At 48.7% G+C, this 19,609-nt stretch overlaps 1 protein-coding gene across 4 annotated transcripts in view; it reads left to right on the top strand.

Annotated features, from left to right (window-relative positions):
• Nucleotides 1–16,283: 16,283 nt before the first annotated feature.
• Nucleotides 16,284–19,609, top strand: part of DAG1 (dystroglycan 1) — a 50,242-nt gene continuing 46,916 nt past the window's right edge. For 3 of the 4 annotated variants that reach the window (XM_031470319.2, XM_031470320.2, XM_031470321.2), the window contains exon 1: nt 16,284–16,569. The gene's annotated coding sequence lies outside the window, so the exon portion shown is untranslated. The remainder of the gene's footprint in view (nt 16,570–19,609) is intronic. The other variant, XM_031470322.2, reaches the window with a different exon arrangement.

Below are 19,609 nucleotides of genomic sequence, written 5' to 3'. Positions count from 1 at the left end.
TCTGAGTTGGTGAACACGTGGAGATTTGGGGAGAATGGAATGCTTAGAGAGAGCATGGAAGCTCCAGTGCCCCTTCCCCATGCCTTGCCCTGTGTATCTCTTCATCTGGCTGTTGACTGGAATCCTTTAATAATCCTCTTGTAATAAAACAGTGACCAAGTGAGTAAAATGTTTCTCTGGAGTTCCGTGAGCTGTCCTAAACTGAGAAGTGGTCATGACAACCTCTGATATATAGCCAGTGGGTCAGAAGTACAGGTGACAACCTGGACTTGTGATTGGCATCCTAAATCAGAGGGGGTTATTGGAATCTCATTTGTAACCAATTGGTTAGAAGTACAGGTAACAACCTGGACCTGTGTCTGACCAGTGTCTGAAGTAGAGGGCAGTCTTGTGGGACTGAGCCCTTGCCATTTGGGATCTGACTCCATCTCTGCATAGACCTGAGTTGAATTCTCAGATACCCCATGGGGAAGCCTCCACACACACAATGGAACTGGGTTCAGGGACCCTTATTTACTCCATTTCTGCCTTAAAAAAATTTTAGTTGATCTATTATACAATATCACTTTGATTCCTTTCTTTCCTTTTTTGTGTATTTTTGAACTATTTCCTTAGTGGCTTACTTGGGGATTACAATTGACATCTTTAATTTTTAACAAGCTACTTTGAATGGTACCAACCTAGTTTCAATAGTTGACAAGCACTCTGCTTCTATACATCTCTGTTCCTCCCCCTTCATATTGTAATTATATTTTCATACATTTTATGTCTACTAACATAGGCTTATAATCATTGTTTTATGCATTTGCCTTTTTAAAAGATTTTTAAAATTTAAAAATTTTTCTTTGTTTATTTTTTAAATTAATCTTTTTGGGGGTTGTTAATTAGGTTTATTCATCTATTTATTTAATAGAGGTACTGGGGTTTGAACCCAGGACTTCATGTATGTTAGGCATGCACTCTACCAATGACCTATATACCCTCCCTCCTAAAGCTTTTTTAATTGGAGTGTAGTTGATGTACAATATTATTTAAGTTACAGATGTACAATATAGTGATTCACAATTTTTAAAGGTTATACTCCATTTATAGTCATTATAAAATATTGACTATATTCCCCGTGTTGTACAACATATCCTTGTAGTTTATTTTATACATAGTAGTTTGTACCTCTTAATCCCCTTCTCCTATATTACCCCTCCCCTCTTCCCTCTCCCCACTGGTAACCACTAGTTTGTTCTCTTTATCTTTGAGTTCTTCTTTTCTGTTATGTCCACCAGTTTGTTGTAGTTTTTAGATTTCCCATATAAGTGGTATCATATGATATCTGTCTTTCTCTGATTTATTTCACTTAACATAATTCCCTCCAAGTCCATCCATGTTGCTGCAAATGGCAAGGTTTCATTATTTTTTTTAAATTATTCCATTGTATAAATATACCACACTCATCTATTTATGGACACTTAGGTTGCTTCCATAACTTGGCAATTGTAAATAATGCTGCTATGAACATTGGGGTGCAGGTATCTTTTCAAATTAGTGTTTTGAGGTTTTTTGGATATATACTCAGGTGCGGAATGGCTGGGTCATATGACATTTCTATTTTTAGTTTTCTTGAGAAATTTCCATACTATTTTCCACAGTGGCTGTACCAATTTACATTCCTACCAACAGTATACAAATGTTCCCTTTTCTTCATATCCTCACCAACATTTGTTGTTTGTGTAGTTTTTGACGATAGGCATTCTGACATGTGTGAGTTATGTCTCGTTGTGGTTTTGATTTGCATTTCCTGATGATCAGCGATGTTGAGCATCTTTTCATTTGCCTGTTGGCCATCCGCATTTCCTCTTTGGAAAAATATCCATTCAGTTCTTCTGCCCATTTTTCAATCCAGTTGTTTGGGGGTTTTTCTGATTTTGAGTTGTATAAGCTGTTTATATATATGTGTTGGATATTAACCCCATTATCGATCATATCATTTGCAAATATTTTCTCCCATTCAGTAGGTTATCTTTTCACTTTGTCAGTGGCTTCCTTTGCTGTGCAAAAGTTTTGAAGCTTAATTAGGTCCCATTTGTTTATTTTTGCTTTTATTTCCTTTGCTTTAGGAGACGGATCCAAAAAAAATACTACTACAATTTATGTCAGAGTGTTCTGTGTTTTCCTCTAGTTTTATGGTACCCAGTCTTACATTTAGATCTTTAATCCATTTTGAGTTTATTTTTGTATATGGTATTGAAATATGTTCTAAGTTCATTCTTTTACACATAGCTGTCCAGTTTTCCAAGCACCACTTGTTGAAGAGAGTGTCTTTTCTCCATTGTATTTTTTTGGCTCCTTTGTCATAGATTAATTGACCATAAGTGTGTGAATTTATTTCTGGGTTCTCTATTCTGTTCCAATGTACTATGCAGCTGTTTTTGTGCCAGTACCATACTGTTTTGATTACAGTAGCTTTGTAGTATAGGCTGAAGTCAGGGAGTGTGATTCCTCCAGCTCTGTTCTTTCTCAAGATTGTTTTGGTTATTCATGGTCTTTTGTGTTTCCATACAAATTCTAAAATTATTTTTTCCAGTTCTGTGAAAAATATGCATTTGCCTTTTAAATCATGTAGAAAAAAGAGAAACTACATACCAAACCAAGAGTATCATGGTCTTGGCTTTTATATTTACCTATTAAGTTGCCTTTATTAGTGTTCTTTATTTTAAGTTATGGCTTCAAGTTACCGTCTAAAATAAATAGACCTAATTACCTCCCTCCCCCCACCCCAAAAAAAGGAATTTAAAAAAAGTTACTATCTAGTGTCCCTTCGTTTTAACCTAAAAAACTCTGTTTAGCATTTTTTGCTATATTGTTGTTATTGCTGTTTATTTAAAATAAGCAAATAGTTTAAATTTTCTTTGGTTTTAATTTCTAATATTATAAACATCTATAGATATAACTCACATAAAATCACTCAAGTCCTTAGTCATTTTAATAGTGTATGTAGTTCTAAAAAGACACAAGTGAACTTATTTACAAAACAGAAACAGACTTACAGACACAGAAAACAAACATTGTTACTGGGGCAAAGAGGGTGGGAAGGAATAAATTGGGAGTTTGAGATTTGCAGATACTAACTACTATATATAAAATAGATAAACAACAAGGTCCTACTGTACAGCATAGGGAACTATATTCAATATCTTTAAGTAACTTATAATGAAAAAGAATATGAAAAAGAATATATATATATATATGACTGGAACATTGTGCTGTACACCAGAAATTGACACATTGTAAACTGATCATACTTCAATTTAAAAAAAAAAGTATACATGGTTCTTAGAGTAAAAACTTTGGAAAAAAAAAATCATACTTCAATCAAAAAAAAATCCTGCTATTCTAGGATTTATTTCTGGGAGTTAATTTGCTAGATCATGGCTATGAGAGAATGCACATCCTTAAATTTAATCAGCAACATCAAACTTCTTCCTAAAATGGTCATACAGCAATAAGCAATAATCCTTTTAAGCTGTTTCTCTGGCCCTCTTCTCCTGACTCATCTCTGACACTCCTCACTCCCCAGCTCCGGCCACACTGGCCTCCACGTTGTCCCAGGTTCACAGATTTATGTCAGTTAGCCCTAATATCTCCTCACCTGACATAGTATTGCACATTTGTTTACATGTTGTCTGATCATCCTGTAGAACAGAAATGTAATGCAAGCCACAAATGTGAGCCCCATGTGTAATTTTTAAATTCCTAGTACTTACGTCAAAAAAGTCAAAGAAACAGGTTAAATTATTTTAACAAGATATTTTATTTGACCCAAAATACAAAAAAAATCATTTCCATCAAATATTGATATAAAATCAATATTTAAAACATTAGATAGTTTACACTATTTTTTACTAAATTTTTGACATGACATGAGGTATGTATTTCACACTTACAGCACTTCTCAATTCATACTAGTCACATTTCCAGTGCCCAATAGTAGCATTTGGCTAGTGGCTACCATATTTGACAGCACAGCTGTAAAATGTAAACACTATAAAAGCAGGACTTGGTTTGTCTTGTTCCCGGCTAAATCCCCAGCACCTAGAACAGTGCCTGGCACATAGTAGATATTCAATTAGTGTTTGCTCAATTTGGTAATGAATGGAAAGGCTTTCCACTCCTCCCTACCAGCATCCTCCCCTAGAGCAGGTCGCAGCCCTCTGAGAACACGTCTCCTGGCTGGCAACCCTCGGCATAGTCAAGACAGCAGCGCCACCTGCTGGGGAATGGAGAGTCTCCCGCCCATGAGAATCAGGTTCTAGGATTCAGGCTGGTGGAGCCAGCGTAGGTGGGAGGTGGGCTCTGGGTCCCTGGAATGATATTCCTTACCTGAGTCTTGGACCCTCAACTTTCCAGAAATCTTTCCCAGACCTTATTTCCTAGCATTACCAAAGCAATGATCATATCAAGAATTCCATCAGTAATCAAAAACAAGGAGACCGTGCCAGGCTCCCTTTGGCATGGTCTACACCTGGACTCTGGGAATGGCTGCCTCAAAGTCTCCTACAGGCAGGCCCTCTGCCCAGTCCTTCTTAACTTCTGTTGGGCGTAGACCTTTTGAGAACATGATGAAAGCCAGTCTCCCCCAAGAGTGCACTGTACACACATATGCACTGCACACACACATACACACACACACTCACATACATTCACACACACACTCACACACACAAGCTGCTCTTACTCATAATGTTTGGGGATCCAGAAAGAGTCAATATATAAACTTATACGAAATGAATGGCACCTTTGTCATAATGCGTCTCCAAGAACAATCAAGTTTCTGATCCAGGTGGGGAAATCTCCTAGCTATGTTGAATGAACAAAGCAGAATAATAATAGCAACAATAATAATAACCACTAACATTTACTTAGCGTTCACTCTATGCCAGGCATTGTTCTCTTTACGCTTGTGTTCTTCCCTCATCCCACTCCCCTTCAAGATACAAATCACAATTATTCTAATATCACAGGTAAGAAATTAGTGAAAAAATTAAATAAATGGCCCAAGGCCATACTGCTGAAGAGTGGCCATATAGGTGTTCGATCCTGGCAGAAGGAAATCATGTTGTATATAAAATCTGGTCTCAACTCCATGAATTTTTTTCATTTTATAAATATTTACTGAGTACTTTTTTCACATGGACATACTGCAGTAAACAAAAGTCTCTGGTCTTACAGAGTTTTCATTCTAGTGGAGGAGACAAGACAAATCAGTTTACATACAATGTCCAGTAGAGATAAGTACTCTGAGCAAAACCCAAAATACAAAAGTTACCGTCTAAAATAAATAGACCAACATACTCTTGCCAGGATTCAGCCAGGCCCTTTGTTAAAAGCCTCCTGGCTCCTAGGGTAGGCAATATTTCTTTCCTCATTTCTTAACTGTAGGTTCAGAGTTGCTGGTTGGCAGCAAGAGGTGGCAAGAACGTGACTAACAGGCCAGGCTCTGCCTAGAGGTGGCCATACTAGGCAAAATGAGCATAAGAGGAATTCGGTTTCAAGATGAACCATTTGGGAGGGCTGTCTTGGGTGGGCAGTGAAGTTTGGGAGGGTGTGAGATTTGGGAAGGACCCAGAAGTCTGGGCATAATTTGGACTTGGGCTATGCTTAGCTTAAGGCCTGGTACGTAAATGTGCTCAATAAATGTGGTGAATAACTGATAGAGCCGATAAATGAAAAAAAAACAAACCGAGCCAAACAAAAACCCAAAAGGTGTGTTGAAGGGCGTGTGTGAATGAGAGTCCAGAGATTCAAAAGCTCCCTGAGGCCCACAGGTTGGCAGCCAGTCCCATCTGGATGGGCAGGAGGCAGGGGGGCAGCAGATGCTTCTGGGAATCAGGGGGTCCCTAGTGTAAGTATAACAGCCCAGCTCTGGCGAGTACAGGTCTAGATTCTCAGCAGGGTTTGAAGCCGATCTATCTTTTATACCATCTCCAATAGGATGATGTGAAGTAGCTCCAAGGAGGCAGTAGGGCAGATGGGCCCCTGGAGGCTCCCCTAGCCCAAACTCTCAGGCTCAAGAAGGCAATGCAAGTCATGATGGCCAGGAGCTGGCCCCAAGGCTTAGCCAACTGGGGCAAAACCAGACTGGAATTCTTGGACCTTTAGCACACTGCAGGGGCTTCTAGCTTGGAGTCCCTGCAAGTACAGCAGGATGTTTGGGACCCTTGTAAATTATAGGCAAGGTTGTGTGTGTAGGGAGTGTTTGTCTAGGAAAGGTGCCAATAGCTTCTTCAGATGATGGAGGTAAGGAAGGCTGGGGACCCTGCCACAGGGCATGAAATCCATGGTACCTCCTTCTCAGAGTTGGTTTCCAGACAGGCTCTGTGCTGTCTTCCCAAATGTCAGCTGACAGCCCCACCATCTCTGCCACGGAGTACTCAGCAGCTCCCATCCAGGAGCGTGTGTGTCCAATCAAGGAGGTAGCAGGGAATAAGACTTTCTCTGGTCCTTGGGGGCTGCTGGGTACAGCTGGGACTTGAAGCAGCTTCCTGCAGCTGTTGGGGACAGAGAGCCAGGAATGTTTGTGTTTCACTGGCTTTCCCAGGACCCACTGTCCTGCCACTGAAGTCACTGGACCCCACCAGGCCCCATTCTGGGCCTTACTGTTGGTACATTTTATCCCATTATGAAAGGAATCTGGAACGAGATGACTGTAGCATTGGGCAATGCAGGACCAGCAGGAGGCTGCTCAGCTGGCTTATCTTGTCTGTTCCCAACCTCCTTCCCTGAGTTCCCCCTGCTTGGCCCCCACTCCAGACCATTCTGCTTAGAGTCATCAGGCAAGTTCCAGCAAAGTCTGGGATGCCTAGTCAGAGCCCACTCAGGCAGTCACCTTTGCCCCATTCTTGTCCGTCTGGTCAGGCCTGCACAGGCTCTGCTACTGCTGAGCCCTTCCAGGGAGTTCCTCAAGCCAGCAGGAACCTTAGCTGCTCCTCTCCGCAAAGACCCAGCTTTAGTGACCCCCCTCCTCCAGGTGGCTTCCTCAGACTAGGCCAGGCTGCCTGAGTCCTCCCCACACACCTCCTTGTTTCCTGGTACAGCTCTCCCTGGGAGGAGCTGAAACACAGGCTCCTCTGTTTTCCTAACTATGACTTCTAGTTCTCCAAACTGGCCTTTTTGTGTGTCTGGGAACAGAGTAGGTGCTCAGAAAAGGGCTTTCGGATTTGATTTGATTGTTTCCCTGCCCTTCACCCAGTTCCTTACCCTTTAACAGTCAGGATCTGAAGAATGCCACCCTGAGGACACCTCTGTCCAAACACTGGCCCCAGGCCTCTTTGCTCTTTGAAAGGGGCTGGCTGACCTGGAGCTACCTGCCTTTTCTTCCTCACTGAGGTTCCTGCAGCCTCTTCCCTCCCTCACTGGTCCCTGACTATTCCCACAATCAGCAAGTGTCAAGACCCCACCAAGGTGAGGCCAGGGTGGCCACCAGCCATGTGAACAAAAAGAGAAGGAGACAGAGACCTGGCCCTGTTTCTCTCAAATCTGGAAGCCCCTCTTACAAGCCCAACGCCTCTGTATCCGGGACTCAGGCATGGATGAGTCCTGGTAGTTGAAATTTTGATGCAACCACGTCCATTTATTCACTTATTCAACAAGCATCAGTGGAGTCCCTTACTCTGGGCCAGCCACAGTGAAGGCTATGAAGATGAACCCAGATCTTCAGCTTGGTCATTTCCTGGCTATGTGACCTCTGCTAAGTGACTTTACCCTCGTGCCTCAGTTTCCTCATCTGTAACATGGAGCAAATAATAACTGCTTCAGAGGGTTGTTGGGAAGCAAAGTGAAATTTGTGTATCCAGGGTGCAGGACAGAGCTCAGTGATGGTAGCTGTTATAATCGAGGGCAACCTTTGCCCTCCAAGAGCTTGAGGTCTCCTAGAAACAGTACGGAGTCAGATGCTGAGAAGAATTCTGCATATTGTTCTTGAGTGGAATAGGCAGGGCTTGGGTAGGTGGAGGAGAAGGGGCCCGCATAGGTGAGTTGAGGGGAGGGGATGAGACTAGTGAGCCTTGACCAGTCCAGGGCAGGTTCCTATTGCCCAGGGGGATATAGGGTGGTGCTTAAATTTATTCTTCAGGAGGCTGGCAGTCCCTGAAGTTATGTTGGTTTATGAGGATTGGGCTCCAAAATGCAAATTGGACTCTCTGGGAGGTCTCTCCAGAAGGGTACAGATCTCCTACACAGACTTCAGACTCCAAGAAGCCTCATTTTCAAATGTTCATTCATTCCTTCCATTTGATTGGGTACCTAAGTGCTATGCTCTGTCTCAGGTGCTAGAGGTTCCCAGGATGGAGGAATAGCCAGACACAGATCCTCCAATCTGTCCTAGGCATAAACTCTAAATGAGACATAATACTAAACAAAGATCCAGAGCAGGGACACAGTGCCCAAGCCAGAAACTGAACGGGGAATGAGCAGGAATGAAGTCGGCCCAGTGGGAAAAGAATGCTGTGGGCAGAAGTGTCCCATGTGGGAAGGCTTGAAAGGTTTGAGGTGAGCTGGCAGATGCCTGTGTAGGAACTTAAAAAGGTTCCACGTAGCTGAGGGTTTATGCAAAAAAAAAAAAAAAAAAAAACCTAGGGTCAAGATGTGTGGGTAGGTATTGACAGAAGTGAAGGATGGAATGTTGGGGGGCAGGGGGTAGAGTAGAGGGCAGGTAACTAAGCTGGGCAGGTCAGGGTGAATGAGGAGTCCTTGTTCCCAGACAGTGGCAGTGGGAGGTCAAGCAGAACACTGAGCAGGGTGGGATCACAGGTAGATTTGGGTTTGAAAGTTAGCTTTGGCTGCTGCTGCACCAATACTGGGTCAGCAGAGGACAGGGCTGCATGGCCTCTCCTCCCTGCAGGCTGCAGTGGTTTTAGGGGCTCAGAAGACCAAAGCCCAATAAAACGAGGAGGATGTACAGGGTAAGGGCTGGCACTTCACCCTCAGCTAACAGGAGGGAAGGGCATCTTGGCCCTGGAGGAGGCTGGGAGCAGCAGCAGCTGTTACCCCTTGTGAGAGTGCAGACAACCCACTGCTGTGCTGGGTTTCCAAGATTTGAAGTCAAGGACATCTGAAAGGCAGGGCTGTGGGTGGGCCAGCAGGGCCATCGGGCAGGGGAGGAGGAGGTCATGGCAGTTCAGCAGGAGGCAGTGTCCCCTCTGATCCAGCTGTCTGGGAACAGCTGCTGGCCCGGAAGAGGGAGGGAACCAGGACAGCAGCAGGTGAAGAAGCCCCCTGGCTGCTGGGCCGTGGGAATGGAGGTCGAGAGCCAGTGGGGGTGGGAGGGCAGCAGGGGAGGGGCAGCATCTGCTGCCAAGGGGCCAGCCTGGCTCCAGTGCTTTCACAGGCAACCAGAATTCCTCTGGGAAGGAAAAGATGGGATGAGGAATGGGGGGCTAGCGAGGGAGCAAGTGCTCTCTTCCCCCTTCTGGTGGTTCCCCCAAAGGCCATCCCCCTGGGCTGCACTGCCTCTCTCAGGATCCTTCTAGAGCCCTCCCCCCGCACTAGTCCCTGGGTTTTTTTTTTTTTTCCCTCTCCCCAACTCCTCAGCTCCTTATCTGCACCTGTGTCCTGGCCCTTCTGGGAAGGAAAGTAAATAACCCGGCACCTTTTGGAAAGCTCTGGCCCATAGGGTCAGACAGGGAAAATGGTTTGCCCAAGGTCCCAGTCAGTCAGAGGCAGGCGCCAGGGCCCCTGCCTGTGTGCATCCAGCCCTTGGGGCCTCAAACCTGGGCTGCCCACTATAAGAGCAAGTAGGCCTGGGACTCCCCCAGGGCCTGCTTCCTGTGAACTGGGGAATTGAGGGAACCTACTGGGAGTGAGGCTGGTCCCAGTGGTTGTAGGTGCAGTAAGGAGGCCTGTGGACTCCCGCTTCTTTGCCCAACTCAGCACCGCTGCCACTGAACCAGCTGCCAAGGGTCCCAGCCAGCAGGGTGAGCACAAGGAGGTTTCAGGCAGAGGGAGGGCAGGGGATCAGCCAACGCCAGCTTCCTTCCTGAGGCCCCAAACTTGGGGGAGCAGCTCCTGGGCCCTGGCTTTGAGGCCCAGGCTATCCTCTTCTGGAGCAGCCTTCCCTCTACCTTGATGTCCCCACCTTGGTGTCATGCCAGCTGCCACATTCCCACATGTGCTTGAGGGCACAGAGATGGGTGGGGGAGGAAGAGACAAAATGGTTTTTTTCAACTTTTCTGTAAAAATTCTCCACGAATCATGAATGGGTCTTTGTATGGCCCTTAGGACATGTCAGTGCCTCTGCAAACAGCCACGACCATGTTTGCAGCCAGTCATGCCCACACACAGAGATCCAGAACCTTGGCTTCAAGCTGGGGTCTCTCTTACCTCCAGGGCCAGGGCTGGTCCTGAGTCCTTAGGACCTCAGTCCTTCCTGTTCCAGGCCTTCCTGGTCCCTGGGGTCCCTGACATCCCTTGTCAGGTTCAGCCTACTGAACTCATCTGATGAACACAGAGCTCTTCTGCCCATTCACGGGTGACCCCAGCCAGGACTTTGATCCATTCTGGCTAACTGGCAGCTGCAGGGAGAGACCTTTGAAGGTTACCAGCCCTGAGCAGTGAGCAGGAGGGGGATGGATGGGACAGCTGGCTGAGGTCCCATGTGCCTGCAGGTGACACTCAATTTCTCCTGAGGGCTTCCAGCAAGCCTGTGTCTAACAGCAGCCCAGGGGAGTCAGGTGGGAGGAGCACCCTAGAACCTGTCTTGGACCAGGATATTCCCCCTCCTTCTCTACTCTTTCTCCCCACTTCACCTTGGCCCATCCCAAGGGCTTCCTTTCCTCAGGGAGCTGGTGCCAGGCCCGCTCTGGTGGGCTCTGCAGGGTCTCTCCTAAAGCCCTTACCTGCAACACAGACCAGGAGCTGCCCCAGCCATTCCTCTCACCACAGGCATTTTCCCTGCCCCCCTCGTCCTTCCTCCTTTGGGGCTGGAGGTGGGGAGGGGGGTGCCGCCTCTGCATTCCGGTGGAAGGTGGAGGCAGGGAAAGTGAGACATTTTCTCTCTAAATGCTTGTTCTGACTTGACTTCTATGGCGCCTGGTGCCCTTCCCCTGCAGGCCCCCTATGTCTGCCCCCTCCCCTGCCTGCTCTCCCACCCCTCTCCCCATCTCCCAGGGAAAGGAGGGGCTCCAGGGCTGGGGCCAAGCTGCTGCCCCCTCATTCCTCACCCCACTGCATTCCTTCCATGAGGCCTGAGGGCACCGTCCCCACTCCCCTCCTCCTTGCTCCCACCCTTCAGCTTCCCTATCCCTTGTTCCTGGGATCCTGTCCTTCTGGCAAACCTGAGCCAGCTTAAATCCAGCTCCAGTGCCTGCCACCTACCAGTCACTCATCTTCCCTTGTTCACTGTTGCATTCACTGCTCAGGCCATGCTGACCTCCAAGATTCCTCAGACCTGGCCACGCCCTCCTCTGCCCCGACTGTGGTGGCCATTCCCTAGGCTGGTTCCCCTCATTTCCCCGAAACCTCCAGGACTTCCTACTTTATCTCCTGTGGGCTCTGTCTTCAGAGAGAGGACTTTCCTGAAGAGCTGTACAGCACAGCAGATCCTGGCGCCTCCCAGCCCTCTCATGCCCGATTATTGTACTTTTATTTACTTGTTTATTTACCATATATCTTGCTACACTAGAATTTGGGCTCCACAAGAGCAGGGCTTATTCCTTTTATCCCTTGCTGTGTTTCCAGCGTATAATAGACTCAGTAAATATCTGTGGATTAACAATCCATTGATGGATGTTTCAAACTGGTCCAGTCACATACAGTGATCTGTCATTCTCAGTGAGCAGGCAGGTCCCACAGTGAGCAGGCCCATACATCACATGAGGTCCCTTGATGATGAGGATGGCTGAGAGACTCAGAGAGGGCAATTAGCTTATGTAAGGTCACACAGTGAATTTAGCTCTGGGTCCCTACAGAGGCTTATTCCTCACATGGACATGGATCTACTGGGAGGTTTGGGGCTGATAAACTAACATTCACTCTTTTTTTTTTTTTTTTTTTAATGGAGGTACTGGGCATTGAACTCAAGACCTCATGCCTGCAAAGCACTCAGTCTACCACTGAGCTAACCCACCCTCCCTTCACGCTTTATCCTTTATTAGCTCCCCACAAGATGGCTGGAGGGATCCCTCTTATTCCTCCCAGAATTACTGGGGATTTCCCAGACCACAGGTGGAGCTCCCAGAGGCCCTGACTGTCTCTGTCACTCAGCCTAGAGCAAAGGCTGTCAGTCCACTCAGGTCCAACACCTTCCAGTGTTCCAATGGGTTACCCATCAGCCATGACAGCAGTGCTGCTGGGTAGCCCGTTAATGTCACCTGACTAAGGGGCCACTGAGAGGATCCCAGGCTGATGAGAGGGATGGGCCCAGATCTCAGGCCATCTCTGAGAAGAGGTCTTTCTGCCCCTGAAGGAGCCTCTGGCCAACCTCTGAGCCATACATGGACATATGACTGAGCGAGAGAAGGGACTCTTAATCTGGCTGAACCAGAAGAGTGTGGGTAGTTTCCCCAAGAAGTTTAGGGGCTAGTTGGTCATTGACTGAAAAGAATTAACAAACAGACCGTTTACTTTGCTTGCTTCCACTGGCTACCTGGTCAGACCAGACCTAATCTGGTGTTTAGTCCAGTGCTCAAGGCCAGAAGCTCAGTGTTTTGAGAACAATCACCCAAAGTTGGCCTTGGGGGACTGTTTTATCCCAGAGCCAGAAGAGAGTGGAATGTGGCTGAGCGAGGGGGCAGTAGAAATATGTGTCCACCTGGGGAGAGGGACTTTTATTTATTCAACTAGCCCTCACCCTTGCTGTGGAGTTCCTGTTCCCAAAGGACTGCATGTTCTGGAGAACTAGGTGTAGAAGCTGCTGCCTGGCTGACTAGAGGAAGGCCCTGTGCCAGACACGTCTGAAGGGGTCTGCTGGAAGTGCTGGAGTGGAGGGCCCTGCAAGGGAGGGAACTAACTTGTCGGAAGGCTGGTCGTGACCAGCAAACACGCCTACTGGCAGTTTCTCCCGGATGAACTTATCAGCCCTTTCTTTCTGCCAGAGCTGCTGGACAATCTGCCTTCTGTTAAATCCAGACAAAAGGGACTCCTCCCTTGCCCTGATTTGGCTGGCCCTGCTTGCCAGCCCACTGCTGGCCTGGCATTTGGGTCAGGAGCCTCTACTCTCAGCCAGCACTGACCCATGCTGCTCTCCATCGGGACTTGGGGAGGCTCAGCAGCAGGAGCCTCCCTCCCTCAGGCTGGGCACTGGCCGCAGGCCCTTGGTTCCTTGGGGAACATGCCAGAATAAAAAGGCCCTAGGACCAGAGGAAAGTTTGGTCTATGTAGGTGTCTGCTGGATTTTATTTGAGCTAGAACCAAGGCCATAGCTTAAATCACATCAGCCCCAAGTAAGCATTGGGACATCTGCCTTGGGCCTTACACAGGGCTTGGGCCCTTGGGGCTAATTGCCAACCAACAAGTGAGGCAGGCAGTGTCCGCTGATTCCTTCCTTCCCAAACAAAAATTGAGCCTCTACTATGTGCATGCTGTCAGGTGACTGTTGCAATGGTGGGAACAAGCAGGTGCACATCTGGCCTCAAGGACTCATACTTCCGTGGGGAAGAAAAAACTTAATCTGATAATCTTCCTGGAGCCTCTGGCTGGGGGTCTAAATGAAGGAAGCACTGGAGGCTAAAGGGCCAAGAGAACTGAGGTCTGACTGTCATGTCTGAAGAGCCTCATTCTCAGTCTCCTGATAGTCCTCCCAGGGCTCATACCACGTGGGCCCTTTGGGCAGCTGTTCTTGGGTGTGCCCTGGGTCTCACTCTTGGCTGTGCTCTCCAACTGGCTGTGAGCACCACTCCTGACCAAGGGTGGCCTAGGCACCGCAGGGGTTCCAGAATAACTCCCAAGGGTGAGTCACTGGGGACCTTGTGCTTAGCCCAAGGGTGGGCTGTAGAGTTTCATGAGAGTGGGAAGTCTTCAACTCTCAGGACCACAGGGAGTAGCAGAGCCTTGATTTAGCCCCTACACATCCTAGGGGCCCATGAAGACTGTCTACCTCCCTCTTTACTCTGCTGTGGGTTCCATGGGGGTTGGTTGGGTTCCAGTGGGGGCTGGTTAGGCCCCCAAGAGGCTGGTCCAATTCTGGCCAACCAGGCCTCTTGCCTTCTAGAGCCTGAAGGTACAGGGGGCTGGGGGACCTGGGAGTGGATATGCCAAGGCTGGAGGGCTGGGACAGGGGGAGAGCATTGCAGCCAGTCTGGGACCACAGCATCTCCAACTGAGTCCCAAACTGGGAGAGGCAGGGACTGGAAGGTGGCTATAAGGGCTTCAGGCAAACACTGCTCCTCTTCTCCTAGGATTAGGAAGGGTCTGTCTCACCTTTTGGCACCAGCTAGTTGAGGTAGGGACCTTCCCATGGCCAGAGTTCTTGGGAAGCTTGGGCATGGGGTGCTGGGACTTTGGAGGCCAGATTGAGGCTTGGTGCCTCGTGTAACAAGACCAGTGCTAAAAAAGGGAAGAGGAGTTACTCTAGCATCCATGGATGGTCAGTGAGGACTAAAGAACAGCTAGCAGCTTCTGTGTAGATGGTAGGAGGGAAGTGCCTCATGAGGCCTGTACTCACTGCTGTCTTTTGTTTTAGAAAAAAAAAAAAATATGTTTTATGTTTATAACTATATAGTCAGACATTAAACTACCCAGCAGAACCTGGGGCTGCAAAGCAGTGCCTGGTGTTTATTTGGGGGTAGTGGTAGACTCCATAAACTGAAGGAGTATATGAAAGAATGTATTTTGTTTAGAAACCTAAATAATTTTCTGCATTCTTAACCTTTTCAAAGCAGCAGAATTTTAGAGCTGGATTTGAGAGGCCAGTAATTTTTTTTTTTACTTTTAATATTAATTCATGATTTGGGCCCTTTTCCTGGTTTTTAGTTCTTTTTCTGGTCTATGTGAATGAAGTCTGGAACCCAAGTTTTTAAAAAAATTAAAAAAAAGTTTCTTTAGGGGGGAGGTATTTATTTTAGGGGGGAAGTATTTATTTACTTTTTGGAGGAGGTACTGGGATTGAACCCAGGATCTTGCGCATGCAAAGCATGTATGCTACCACTTAAGCTATATCATCCCCCGTTATGCTTTTAAATATAAAGAATCACAAACAGGTGTGAATGTTTGGGAGATGGGGCATTCCTTTCTGCTCTCTCTGAAATTTTCTTCTCCCAGTCCTTCCTGAAGAGGGGGAAAAAGCAGGGGAGACCCAGAGCTGTCTCGATTGTGGGAGGAACCCCTGGCAGGCGGCAGCCAGTTCTGTGTTCAGAATGTACTCACTGACAAGAGCGCGGGCCTAGAATTCCAGCCTGGCCACAGGCCCAGAAGAGAGTGGACAAATCCTAAACAGGGCTTGGGGAACAGAGCCCACCATGGGTCCCATCCCCAGACCCATCCAGTAACTGTTCAGGTCCAGTAACTGTCAGATCTGGGGCTTTGAGATTGGGGGGGGGGGGTCTAGGTAAGCCCTGGGGAGATGAGAGCACTTTTAGGAAGACAAGAGCCTTTCTGAAGGGAGACAGACCTTAGCAATAACCCCCCACCTCTTTATTCCCCCCACCCTCTGCAAGAATGCGGGCCTCGGGTGAGTGACCAGTGCCAGCGGGTCAGAGCTATTTCTGGCGCCTGAGGAGGCTTCAGATTCCGGGTGTTCAGGGCAGGAGGAGGGGACGAGGGTCAGGCCAGAGGCGCTTCCCGGACGCCCCCGCCTGCTGGGGGACAGGCCCGCTTCCTGCCCGTCCAGTCTTTGCCTCAGTTTCCTCATCAGTATAAGAATCGGACAACAGGGCCACGATCCTTCGCAATTTAGAGGACGCTTCCTGATCTTTTTTTGGCTTAGAAATACCTCCTGATTTGTGTTCGAGGGAAATCAGGACGGCTGAAGGCAATCGATGGGTGGCCAGTTGTGGCCGGGCCAGTTCTCGAGCCTGACCACCCGGGTTGGTTGGATGCCTGTCAAAGACCCAAATGCCTGAGGTTGGGCGGGGCGCCCCTCCCCCACTTCCAGTCCCAAGCGCTCAGAGGGACCGAGATGGGCCGAGGCGTGTCCCGGGGACGAACCTGGCGGGCCGCGGGGCGGGATTTCCAGGATGGGGCGTGTCCTTTCGGGCGGGGGCGTGGCGGACCAATGAGCAAAGCGGCGCGGGCGGGGGCGGGACCTATGCGCGGGTGCGGCGCGCTGCGGGGCGGCCGACGCAGGCAGAAGCGGGCGTCGCGAGGACTGCCGGTCGGCGCCGCGAGGAGCTGGCTGAGGGATTGGCTGCGGCACTCGCGTGTCAGGGGGTTGCTAGGCTCCGGCCGCGCGCCCCGCCCTCGCGCTCGGCGCCCTCTCACCGCCCGGTACGTGCTCGCGCGGAGGCTGCGGTGCGGCGCTCGCGCTCCTCGGGCTCGGCGGCAGCAGCAGTGGCGGCGGCTTCGCGCCGAGTCCCCGGGGTGCAGCGGCGGCGTCTAGCGACCGGGAAGAGCGAGCACCTGCCGCGGCCCGCCCACAGGCGCTCGGTGAGTGCGCCGCCTGTCCCCTGCCGCCGAGCCTGGCAGCCCAGGGCCCCATGACCGTCGCCGCCCGAGCCTCCCTAGGAACACCTGCTGCTGCTCGCTATTTGGCCCGGGGTGGGGACACGGTCGCGGACGTCCTTGCGGGTGAGGCGCGGCGCGGCCCGGGCAGAGCCGCCCCCTTGCTCTCGGCCGTTTAGGCGAAGGCTTGGGGCATCGGCGTCCGGGTCGGGGCTGCGCGCCGCGGCGATGGGCCAGGCCTCAGCCCGGCCCGCGCTCCCGGTAACGCGGGGCCTGCGCGTCTGCCGCGGGCATGTGCGGCCTGCGGGCCGCCTCCCGGGCTTCCGAAGAGGGTAGCGCGGCCCAGTTTGGCCGGAGCCTGAGGATGGGGCATTGAGCCCCCGCAGGAGGCGAGGAAGGGCGCCGCAGCCTTTGGGTCCTCAGCCGCTCAGAGCCTTGGGGTCACCTCTCCACATACATACACACTTGGGCTTCTTTGGAAGCCGGCGACTACCTTTTCACTTGGTGTTTAGAAAACCATATTCACCCACGGTTATATTTAGAAAACGTCTCTAAAATGCTCTCTTGGTTTAGAATCTTTATGCCATAAATTCCAAATTAATTTCAAACTCAACTACTAATTTAAAATGCATATTTAAATCTCTGTGACTTGAGAAACTTTTAGATTACTTTGGAATTAGTATTAATAGTGAGCATGAAGTTTTGTCTTGGTGAGAGTTACAGTCTAGGACAGCACGGGTTTAGCCTAGAGTTCTAACTTAAGAGCCTGGCCTGCTGTTTCCCTAAATAAGTGAGTAGACATGATTCCTGGCATGGAAGCCAGGCTCTGCAGGGAGGGTGGTGTTTATAGGACAGAAGTCCAGATAAAGAGTTGGATGTGCTACCAGGTGTTTTGGAGTTTGGTGTAGATGGGATGTAGTAACTTTATCAGGTTGTTCTGTGCTTAGGGTTCAGAGACCTAATTTTAGAATGTCCTTTTTAAAAAAAAAGAATTCGACATTGGCGGCGTAGTTTGAATATGAAGTTGAACTTTGTTTGCCTTTGAGTCAAGGAATAAGAGCTCCTGGCCTGCATGCTTAAAGGAGGCTAAGGAGCCATTTCTTGGAGAAATCAGATTTGAGGAGGGAGTTGGATGCATAGCGTGAGCCTGTTAAAGGCCTGTGGGATACTGTATGGAAAGTCTGAGTGAGCAGTACTGTATAGGAAAGAAACGTTTGGTTGGAACATGAAACCTTGTGTACCTGTGTTGAAAGAGGTAGAGGGCAAGTCTTCACTGTTCTTAAAAGTTGATATGGCAAAATGCATTCATTTATTTAACAAATATTTGGCTTCACTACTTACCAAATTCTGTGGTAGGTCCAGGGGACTCACGAAAGAGGCTGGTTCTGCCTTTAAGGAACTCAGTTTGGTGGACAGTAGGGGATGGGAGCCTGTGATTAATAGTGTCTGCTCTCTAAGTGTGCTCACATGGTGCTTTGAGAGTCTGAGGAGAAAGGGAATTCCTGAGCTGAGGTTTGCAGGGCCAGCAGAAGTTAGCTGGGGGACAGCAAGCTCTGGACACAGGGAACCACATGTATATGAGTGCCTAGAATAGCACCTGTGAGTCCTTCAGCTTGACAGGTGGAAGCCCCACGCCTTCCTTCTACTTAGGAGTTCAAACTTCATACTCAAGGTGTAGGAGTCTGGGAAGGCTTTGCATTAGTGGAGTGGCGCCATCCAGACCTATGTTTAAGAGATCTTATTGGTGGCCACACAGATAATGGCAGGGAGGGGATGGGATATGGACTGTTGACTGTGAGGTCAGCCAATGGAAGGAAAGATGAGGGAGGAGGAGCCAGCTCAGAGACTGGTTGAAAAAGTTTGAGCAAAGGGGCTACTAAGCTGTGGTGGGGGAGGAGACTGCATTCAGGAATATGTGGGCCAGAAGATTTAGCATGACCAAGGATTTAAACCACCTTTCCTGCAAGTTTGCTGGTGTCTCAGACACTGAAAATGGTGGGTTTTGGAGGGACCCTGGGACCACTTAGGCTGGAATTGTTGTTTATAAAAGGATAAGCATGGCATTTGATTGTTAAAAACCTTAAACAACTTTACTTCTCACTTGAACTGGGGGCATTGTGTTTCTTCTTGGGCGGGACTAGTATTTTAAACCCTGAGAGTAGATGTGTGTTCATCCTTGTTGAGGCAGATGAGAGCATGTTCAGTCCTTTACCTCACAGTTGTTCCAGCCTTTCCTGTGCTGGGGGGTCAGTGATGCAGTGGGCCTACATAAGCCACAGTCAAGGGCCTTCTGTGTTTTCTGCTCTACATGCACCATTGCTAATGCTTATGAGAACCCTTTATAGTGACTTAGCAAGCTGAGTCACAGATGAAGGAATGTTCCCAAGGTCACACAACTGCCATGTGGCAGAATCAGGATTTGAACCCAGATTGAACATTTGCCCATAGCCACCTGCGTTTGTGTTGCATCAAACCAATATTGGTGGCCTTAGTTGGGTCCTTCTCTGGCAAAGACCAAACCCAGGTATCTGGTGGCGGGCAGAATGCCAGGACAGTATGGGGAGGTGATCAACGATCCCACATGGAATTCCAGGAACATGCTGTGAAGGACCGTTTTCAGAAACCTAGGGTTTGTCACAGCCTTCTTGAAGCCTGTACTATTGCTCTGGGCATCATGCTGAAGTAAGCCAAGGAACTCGGGTCCTAGGCTAGAGAGAGCAGACTTTAGGGGAGAACTGCATTCGAGCTAGACTTTCAAGAAGGGTTAGTGGTTTGGTCGGTGAAGGAGTGTGGCAAGACGGTCACAATTCTGTGGAAGAAAGAGGTGAGCAGAGGAAAGGAGTGTGAAGGAAAAGACTGGGCACCTTTTCTGTATGTTCTGGAAGGTTGATTTGGAGTCAGAATGCCACATGCGTGAGTTTGGTGTTATGTAGGAACAGGGAACCTTGAAGGTCTTGAAACACAGCTGTGGTGGGATCAGCTCTGGGTTTTCAGAAGTGAGCCTGCAGTGTGTGGAGGCTGGGCT

The sequence above is a fragment of the Camelus dromedarius genome, chromosome 17 (genome assembly GCF_036321535.1).
Source record: "Camelus dromedarius isolate mCamDro1 chromosome 17, mCamDro1.pat, whole genome shotgun sequence".
Lineage (NCBI taxonomy): Eukaryota > Metazoa > Chordata > Mammalia > Artiodactyla > Camelidae > Camelus > Camelus dromedarius.
Note: the sequence above shows the minus strand (reverse complement) of the source record. Positions and strands in the feature narration are given on the sequence as shown.